General features: G+C 46.5%; 1 pseudogene; it reads right to left on the reverse strand.

The window, feature by feature from the left end:
• Positions 1 to 906: 906 nt before the first annotated feature.
• LOC125344499 lies at positions 907 to 1,413 on the reverse strand (annotated as a pseudogene).
• Between the last annotated feature and the right edge of the window lie 8,686 nt (positions 1,414 to 10,099).

Raw genomic sequence — 10,099 nt, forward strand, 5'->3', positions numbered from 1 at the left:
AAGGTGTTTCCCTGGAAGTTACTAAATGCTGATGAAAGAATAGTTACAAACATATCATTACTGCACACCAACCTAATGGCACTCTGCAATTTTTAAAACTTCATGGCTGGTCAATTTTGGTTGGACACTTGAGTTGCATGTGTATAGAAAACATTCTCTCCACTGACTGAAGGTTACTTGCATACAAGTGTACTTCCAATATAGAATTCAATTCTTAAAGTCAAAGTGGCTCAAATTGGAATAAATAAGCTGACCCCCTTTAAATAAACTAAATACAAAGCAACAAGTAGTGAGAATACTAAAGATTTATTCCACCAGTCTGCCTCTTATTTTGTGTTTTTTTTTTTTTTTTTTTTTTTTGTAATTTGAGGCATGTTATAGCCCAGGCTGGCCTTGAACTTATGATCCTCCTGCCTCATCCTCCCTAGTCCTGGATTTACAGTCACCACCATTCCTTGCTTCTATCTTAAACATACAAGTGTGCTCTATGCGTAAACTGAGTTAAAACATTTCTGGGAGCAGAGGAGCTGCTATCAGTAGAGCTGTTGTGACTCTATAAGAGCCCAGGTCAGCAAGGTACAAAGTAAGCAGGTTTACTGGGCAGTGCTAGTCATGCAACATGCCAAGTACACCACACTGTCCAGGTCTTCTTGAGCTCAGGTCATTATTACTTCACAGGGTTGTATTTTGTTCTTTCCTGTTTCCTTGTTCCAGTGTTTTATAATCAGGAGAAAATGAGAAGTCATTTAACTTCTTGGTTAAATAAAACTAATTTGTCACCTACAATTATGTTTAAGAGTAAGTCAGCTGAAGAAACAACAGGGGCTGGGGCTCAGGAAAGCTTCTACACTTATGCACAGGACTAATGGGTGAGTTGTTGGCTTGGCTGTGGGCAGTGCTAACACTCTAGTGGGCCTTCTCTAGGAAGGCCTTGCAACACCGGAGGGACTGCTGATAGACCAGCTCAAAGTCGGAGTCATTTCCATAATAGGGATCTTCAATCTTGAGTTGTTTTTGTGGATCATAGCTCCCAAGTAGTTCAATTTTAGCTTTGCAGTTTTTAACTTGATTACTTATTGTTTTCAAATCTCTCTGATTGCTTTCATCCATAGACAGCATGTATTCGAATGTAGCAAAGTCGTCTTTGGTGACCTGTCTTGCCTTATGGGCTGTGCTAATGTCATGATTTGTTAGGCAGCTCATAGCTCTTGGATCTGTGGCATGACCCACGTTCTAGTCAGAAACAACACCGCTATCAGTGGTCCAATTATCTGAAACATTTTGGTCAACTACATGTTTTCTGAAAACTGCTTCTGTCATGGGTGACCAGCAAATGTTACCTAGATACACAAATAGTACGGATTTGGGACTCTGTACCGCTATCTGCCTGGGTGGTCGCTGGCGCCTGCACATTTATTTTTAATTTTTATTTATTTAAAATTTTTTTCTTTGCCAAATGTGGATTGTGAACTCTGTGCCCTGGGTTCTGTCCTCAAGGTCTTCAACTGAAGACTTGTCTGAGCCACAGCACCACTTCTGTTTTCTAGTGGGTCATTGGAAATAACAGTCTTATTAACTTTCCTGCCTGAGCTGGCTTTGAACCTGGATCCCTCTGGTCTCAGCCTCCTGAGTAGCTAGGATGACAGGAGTGAGCCACATTTTGTTAGGCATGCAAAAGTATTTAACTTTCTTTTTAGTGATTTCCAGTGGTATTGTGTTCCAGGGCCTTCCACAAGCTAGGCAAGTGCCTCAGCTCTTAGCCCTGGGGCCGCCTGTGGTTTCCATGATTTCCAGCCTTTGTAGGCATTTTGAAGACAAAATGCACTGAGTGCACAGAGTGTCAGAATAAAATGTGTAGAGCCTGGAAGCTTGGAATTCTGAGTAGAGGTTCTGGCTCTATAGCTCAAGGTAGGACATAGTGGATGGCTCCCATTAGAACCTGCTTTGGTGAACTCATGCCTTGCCCAGGCCCCTGGCCTCTGTTCAAGTCTGTGTCAAGTTTTCATTATACTTTCATATCCATCCTGGGGCCTCGAGAAGGAGATGAAGGCATGTGTGAGTAAGGGCAGCTTATCTTTTACTGCTTGGTAGGTTGGTGCTGATCAGAACAACTTTAGTGACCCTAGGCCTCTGCCCAAGCCTCTGAGTCTTTGCTATACATTAAGTTCTGCTTTTGGTCATGTCTTGCTCTGTGATTGTGGGTTAGGGGATGAGGGGCTGTGTGGAAAATATTTTTATTACATAGGTCTTACACACATTTTGTTCAGCATACCAAGGCATTTAAAATTTTTTTTTGGTGAATTTGAAATTTATTGTGTTTCAGGGCTTCCCACGACCTAGGCAGCAACTCAACACTGAACCTCACCCCTTTAATATAACCCAGTCATTTCTTAAGACTGGTTTTATTCAAGTTTTTCTAGTAAGGAACTTCTGTGTGACTTTGTTTTGTTCTTCCCCTGTCACCTGTATAGGATCCTGCTTCCCTGGGGAGTAGTTCCAGCATGGCCATCCTTTGGTGCCTGTTGATTTCTTCTGACTGTAAGTACTTTGATGGTAAAATGTGTCTAGTATCTGAAGAAAACATGGAGAACATACACTTGGAATTTTGAGTGTAGTATCTGGAAGTATGGCCCAATGCAGAAAAGTGGCTTGAATGACATCCCCTCCCTTGAAGAAGTGACACCCATTCAAAAAACATTGTGAAGTTGGTATCACTGTAGGTCAACGTCTAAGACCCTCTAATCATTGAATCACAATCATATGAGGAGGCATCAGGGAGAAGGTGACAAGGACCTGATATGAAAAGATGGCCACTGGGTTTAACTTAGTAGCTCAGCAATCAGTGTCGCTGGGACTGAAGCACCCAGACCCTGGCTGTCCATGCTGCAAGGTAGTACTGGGCGATGGAGGGATTTGAAAACTATGCCGAAGTAGTGCCATGGTGTCACCAGGCAAATGGCCTCTCAAACCCTGGGAGCTATCCCTTATGCTCATTTGTGCGCAGTTTCAGACACGAATTCCACCTAAGTAGCCACACAGATACTTGGGGCCTCAATTGCTTCTATGAGGCAGGATGCAGAATGAGACTTGGCAAAACATACATTTTAGCCATAAAGGATGCTATGTGGACTGGATGTTTACTCCTGGTACTTGAACTTGGCCTGGGAGCTGTCCCTGAGCTTCTTTTTGATTCATGGTAGCACTGTACCACTTTAACCACAGCACCATTTCCCGGCTTTTCTGTTTATGTGGTACTGAGGAGTCGAACTCAAGGCTTCATGCGTGCTAGGCAAGCACTCTACCACTAAGCCCACATTCTCAGCCCCAGTCTTTGGTTTTGAGATGACACTTTAGGCACATCTGAGGATCAGACGCTGTCGCCATTGAAGCAACAGAAGCATGGGCCTCCCTTGATTAACACGAGGGTTGTCTGAGGGTAGAATGGGGTGTCCCAGGCATGCACTGAGCACTGTAGACTCAGGCTGGAATGGCCACCATGATGCTTGGGCTGGATAAGACTGAACCCTGGAGATTAGTAGGTGTTATCAGGGGTGACAGAAAATCCACAAGTCTTTAACAGAAAGTCTTGATAAATTGAAATCTTTTAAAGGAAATCAGTATCAACCTCCTCAGAATCCAAATCTAAGCTGCAAAAATTAATTCCTAAGTCCAGAGTGTCAATAAATCAAGAATAGAGCCAGGCACCAGTAATCCTTGCTACTCAGGAGGCCGAGATCTGAGGATTATGGCTCAAAGCCAGCCCAGGCAGGAATGTCCTTGAGTCCCTTATCTCCAATTAAATGCCAGAAAACCAGAAGTGGCACTGTCTCAAGGACAGCCCCGCTATGGACAACAACAAAAACAACAGACCAAAGAATAACCTGAGAGACACATGGTCCATACCTGTGAACAGGGAAGGAGATGCAAGTAACTGTTGAATCTCCATAAATTGTATGTCATTTATTTGTCAACAGTGGCACACGTTGACTGTTTATTCTTTTTCTGATTTATATGTTCAAATCCCTTGTGTTGATGTTGATTCTTAGGGACATTTTTAGTGGTTCATTATTTCTAGGATTGGCTTTTATTTTAGTAAGTGTTGGAATGTTACCATGCAGAAATACAGTTGATGTTGGATTCTTCTAGACCAGCCGCTTTTATGAATTAGTATGCTGAAGAAAACAGTGGCTCTCTCCTCTCCTCTTTCCCTCTCTTCTCTCCTCCCCTTCTGTTTTTTCTTTCTCCAGACGTTGTATTGCTGCAATAGACCAGGCGGTCTCTAACTTGTAGTCTTCGGCCTCAGCTTCCCAACTGTTGGGGTTAACTGCATTTTCCACCCTAACAGCATCAAAAACAGATATCTTATGCTGTGACCCCATTTGTTCTACCTTTAAGTATTTCTCCAATAGTTGGACTCTGCCCTATGCTCAATGACTCCCTCAGTGCTTCAGTGAGAAGCACCCAAGACAATATCAGTAGGAACCTATGGAAATTGTCCATACATAGTCAGAGTTGGGCTCTGTGGTGCTGTCCCAAGTGCTAGGGCGCCCTCTGCTGTTTACTTGGGAAATGACAGGTGTGACATGTATGTGTGGAAGTGTTTTTTTTCCTTAGTTGTGTGTGTGTGTGTTTGTGTGTGCGCGCTGTTAATAGGGATTGAATTTAGGACTTGGGTGCTGTTCTTTCGCTTTTCTACTGAAGATTGTGCTGCACTGCTTGAGTTTCAGCCCATATCTTTCTTCATTTTGTCTAAGTGTGTGTGTGTGTGTGTGTGTGTGTGTGTGTGTGTGTGTGTGTCTGTGTGTGATTTTGTCTCTGTGTTTTCCAGCATGAATTTCATCTTTAAAGATCTCTTTACTCTGTTTCTATAGTATTATTCAGGCAAGCAGGGATGAGGTCAGAGTGAGGGAAGCAAGAAGGCAGGGAGGGAGAGGGAGAGTACAGGTTTTTAATTCGTTTTTGTAGTTTATGAGGGATCATGAAGCTACAAATAAACTAATCTTGGATTGAAGCTTTTTGTGAAGATAGCACTTGTTGCCTATGAATTCCTGGCCATTGTTTTCCATGGCTGTTTGCCTGCTTCCCCCGCTTTAAATTTTTGAAGGAAATACTGGTTGATGAAGTCAGGAGAAGTTTGAATGTTTTTAATTTAAATTCATCCTTCACCAATTAGATTTCTGTAAAGGTCTAACAGAGACCCATGTGATAACAAGGTATTTCCCCCTTCTACCTGGAAAATGGAATAATAAGTAAACATCAATAAAACCCCAGCCTGTTTATTCTTGTTTTGTTTTGATCTCTGGTCTTGTCTGTCCTTCTCTCTGTTCTCCCTCCCCTGGCCCCCTTATCTGCCAAGTCTGATTGTGACAGTAATCTGGGATAAATGGAAGTTGCCATGTGATGCCCCTAGCTGCTGTCCCTAGCAGGTGTCCCCTTAAGCCTGCTTGTGCCAGTTGGTTGATAGTTCTAGGTGCAGGAGAGACCCTGAAGGCTTGTGCACCAGGCCCTGGGTTGGAGCAAAGGCCTTCTGCTAGGCAGGCAGGGCAGCAGGTCCGCAGGTGGGGCCTCAGGAAGCTAGAGGTGCAGGGTCGAGGCTTATGGGGTGTCAGAGCACAAGAGAGGCATTGCAAGAGCCAGGAAGCTAGAGGTGCAGGGGCTGGAGCTTATGGCCATCACAGCTAGAGAGGGGAGGGGCAAGGGCAAGGAAGCTAGAGGTGCAGGGGCAGGACTTATGGGGCCTTACAGCACAAGAGGGGCAGAGAAAGCAGGAGGAAGTGAGAAGTAAGGGCCGTGGCCCTGGCAGTGGACTGGTTTATTTTGGTTCTGCTGGGACTAGTAGTCCTGCCAGTAGCCCCCATCTTTGGGTTTGGGGCTACAACCTGTCAGGCTCACTGTGGTTTGGTGGTGGGTCTGGGCCTCTGTACTCCTGTCCTATCAGACACCATACCCTTGTTTGTGTGGGGGAAACCTGGAGGAAACACGGACCATTGGCAGATGCGGCTTGTGTGTGGCGAAGGCCTGACCCAGGTGCACCAAGCTGACTTTGAGGCAACTCTGGAAGACAAGTAGAGCTTTGTGGCAGTGGGGCTCAGGGCATGGGTGTGGGGAGCTGAGAAAGTGTGTGGAGAAGTATGGCCTGCTTCTCCCCGCTTGCTTGTTTGTCCCCTTCCTGATGTGGCTTTGGTGAGGCTATGCCTAAAACCAGGCCTCTGGACCCGGCCTTGAGTCAGTGCCGAGCTTTTAGTTGGTGCTTTTAGTCTTGGCAGGCCCAGGCCACGGTTGTTGGGTGGGTGTGAGAGTGTGTGGAGAATCGTGTCCTGCCCCTCCTGTTTACTTGTTTGTGTCCTTCCTGAAGTGGCTTGGGTGAGGCTAGGCATCAAACCAGGCCTCCGGACCCAGCTTGCAGTCAGTGTCTGCCTATCCTTTATCTGGTGGTTTCAGTCTTGGCAGGCCCAGGCTGTGGTTGTGTGGTGTTTTGTGAAAGTGTGTAGAGGATCGCGGCTGCCTCTCCTGTTTGCTTGTTTTGTGCCCTTCCTGAAGTGGCTTTGGTGAGGCTAGGCCTCAAACCAGGCCTCTGGAGCCGGCTTCAAGTCAGTGCAGAGATTTTAGCTGGTGCTTTTAGTCTTGGCAGGCCCAGGCCACGGTTGTGGGGTGGGTGTGAAAGTGTGAGGAGGAGTTCGGCCTCTCCTTCCTGTTTGCTTGTTTGTGCCCTTCCTGAAGTGGCTTTGGTTGAGGCTAGGCCTCAAAGCAGGCCTCCGGAGCTGGCTTCTTCAGTGCCGATCCTTTTAGCTGTGGTTTTCAGTCTTGGCAGGACCAGGCAATGGTTGAGGGCTGGCTGTGAAAGTGGGTAGAGGAGTTGTGCCTGAGGTGCAGGGGTGAGGCTTGTGGGTCATCACTGCAGGAGAGGGGAGGGGTGAGGGCAAGGAAATGAGAAGTGAAAGGACTGGGCTTATGGGGCAACATGGAAGGAGAAGGGAGGGGCAAGTGGAGGAAGTGAGAGGTCAAGGGGGTGTGGCTTGGGCACTGGATTAGTTTAGGTCCCTTCTGCCTGGAACAAATAGACATGCCAGGAGGCTAGGAAGAGCTCCTTTCTCTGCGGGTCCTCTAGTTGGGTCAGGCCTACAAAGCTGGTCAGGCTCACTGTGGTTTGCTGGTGGGTTGGCCTTCGTACACCTGTCCTATCAGGCATCAGCCGCTTTTCTGTGTGGGGAAGCCCTGGAGGACTGCGTGTGCAGATGCTGCTTGTGTGTGGAAAAGGCTGGACCCAGGTCCACCAAGGCAACTCCAGAAGGGAAGCAGAAGTAAGTAAGCCAAGAAGCTTCCTGGCAGGTGGGGTCCACGGCATGGGTATGGGGTTCTTGTGAATGTGTGTGGAGAAGCATGGCCTGCCTCTCCTGTTTGCTCCTTTGTGCCCTTCCTCAAGTGGCTTTGGTAAGGCTACACCTCAAACCAGGCCTCCAGAGCCGGATTCCAGTCAGTGCCGAGCATTTAGCTGGCTTTCAGTCTTGGCAGGCCCAGGCTATGGTTGTGGGGTGCTTGTGAAAGTGTGTGGAGGAGCTTCGGTGAGGCTATGCCTCAAACCAGTCTTCTGGATATTGCTCCCAGTCAGTGCAGAGCTTTTAGCCAGTGCTTTCAGTCCTGGCAGGTCCATGGCATGGGTGTTGGTTTTATTGCCTTCCTGCCTGCCTCTCTGTGTTGGTTTGTGTCCTTCCTGAAGTGGCTTTGGTGAGGCCAGTCCCCAAACCAGGCTTCTGGAGCTGGCTTTTAGCTGGCATTTTCAGTCTAGGCAGGCCCAGGGCATGGATACAGGTGAGGGACAGTGTGGAGAAATACAGTTTGCTTCTCCTAAAGTGGTTTGGTGAGGCCAGTCCCCAAATCAGGCCTCTGAAGCTGGCTCTAGTCATTGTCGAGCTTTTAGCTTTTACTTTCAGGCCCAGAACATGGGTGTGGGGTGTGATTTTGTGTGGAGAAGTGTGGCCTTCCTCTCTTGTTTGTTCATTTGTGCCCTTCCTACAGTGGCTTCAGGGTGGCTAAGCCCTCAATTAAGGAGGTCAGGTCTTGCTGGCGCCATCTTGGCCACACACATGTTGAATTGTAGGGTATGGCATCTCTTCTTCATGTTAGAGGGAATTCTGACCCCCAGGTGATGGTTGTGCCTGAATTCCTGGAGACAGGGGTGAGCACTTCCCTTATAGGTTACTGAACCTGTCAGTCCAGTGCTTGGGAATAGGAGCTTCCTATTACCCTGTCCCCTGACTTTACCTTATTTAGGCCCAGACAAGCACAGTGCCATTACACCATACCACACATCTCCGTGTTTGCATCCTGTTTGTCTCCTGGCTTATCTCTGGTCAATATGGTGTCCCAAATCAGCTCTTGGAGCTCAGTTGGTTTGTTAGTATAGTTTTTGTTTTTTCTTTCTTCTCTGGCCTGTTTCCTAACAGTGATAAATATATTTGGGGGCAGCAGTCCTTTGTAACAATTGGCTGCCCATAGACTGCTAGCATTCTTATAAAGACTCCAAGATTTGATCCTTCAAAATGTAGTTTCTCTGATAATTTACATTATAACATGCCCAAACCAGGCTTCTGGATTCACCTCCAGTCACTGCAGAGACTTTAGATGGTGCTTTCAGTCTGAGCAGGCTCAGGGCATGGTTGTGGGAGTATTTGTGAAAGTGTGTGGAGAAGGTCAGCCTGCCTGTCCTTGTTTATTCCACATTTTACTTGGCATACCGAGGTATTTTGTCTAGTTTTTGGAGCATGCCTCGCCAGCCAGGCAAGCACCTTTATACTGAGTCGTGTCCCATCACTGCCCCCAGGCCTGGTGTGAGATCTGTCCCATTAGAGCTGGATGGAGGTAGCAGAAGGCAGGAGCAGAAAGTGTGTTCTAAATGGCCTTTTCCTGTTTTTCCTTCCATCAGCCATGCTCTGATCCCACTCAACAGAGGAGAGGCCTAAGTGTTGAGGATTGGAATGGTAGGTGTTGGATCTAGGTGTCCAGTCCAATGTAGGATGCCCTCAGTGGACCCCAACAAATCTTGGTTAGGAGAATATACACCTCAATCTAGGTCTTGCATAGGGCACAGAGGTTAGGGTGGAGGGGATGTGTTGAAAATGTTTTTTCCACATGCCTGTAAATCCTATGTACTCAGGAGGCCAAAATCTGTTGATTGTAGTTCGAATCCAGCCTGGTAGGAAAGTTCATGAGGCTCTTTTTTTTTTTTTTTTTTTTTTTCATGAGGTTCTTTATCACCAATCAACAACAAAAAACGTTTAGTAGAAGCAGAGCTGTGGCTCAAGTGGTAGAGTGCCATACAAGCCCCAAAAGCCCCTAAAGATTTCATGGGGCTGGGAATGTGGCTTAGTGGTAGGGTGTTCTAGCAGTCATGAAACCCTGTGTTTTATTCTTCCGTACCCACATACACAGAAAAAGTAGGAAGTAGGGCTGTGGGTCTAGTGGTAAGAGTATTAGCCTTCAGCAAAAGCTCAGGAACAGTGCCCAGACCCTGAGTTCAAGCTCCATGACTGGCAAAAACAGCTATAACAACAACAAAAAAGATTTTCATTTTATCATCATATTTACAGTTCTTACACACATTTATTTTTTATTTAAAGTATTTTTTTTTTTTTTTGCTGGCTGTGGGGCTTGAACTCTCGGCCTGGTGCTGTCCTTTAGCTCCTCAGCAGAACGCTAGTGCTCTACCAATTGAGCCACAGCGCCACTTCTGGTTTTCTAGTGGGTCACTGGAGATAAGTGTTATGAACTTTCTTGCCTGAGCTGGTTTTGAACCTGGATCCTCTTGTCTCAGCCTCCTGAGTAGCTAGGATGACAGGAGTGAGCCATATTTTATTAGGTATACAAAAGTATTTCACTGTTTCGTGAGTTCCAGTGGTACTGTGTTCCAGGGCCTTCCACAAGTTAGGCAAGTACCTCATCTCTTAGCCCTGGGTTATTTTTTATGCCGCCTTTGGTTTTCATGATTTCCAGCCTTTTTAGGCATTTTGAAGAGAAAATGCACAGAGTGTCAGAATAAAATGTGTAGAGCCTGGAAGCTTGGAATCCTGAATAGAGGTTCTGGCTCTATAGCCCAAGGTAG

This window comes from Perognathus longimembris, unplaced genomic scaffold (genome assembly GCF_023159225.1).
Source record: "Perognathus longimembris pacificus isolate PPM17 unplaced genomic scaffold, ASM2315922v1 HiC_scaffold_1164, whole genome shotgun sequence".
Lineage (NCBI taxonomy): Eukaryota > Metazoa > Chordata > Mammalia > Rodentia > Heteromyidae > Perognathus > Perognathus longimembris.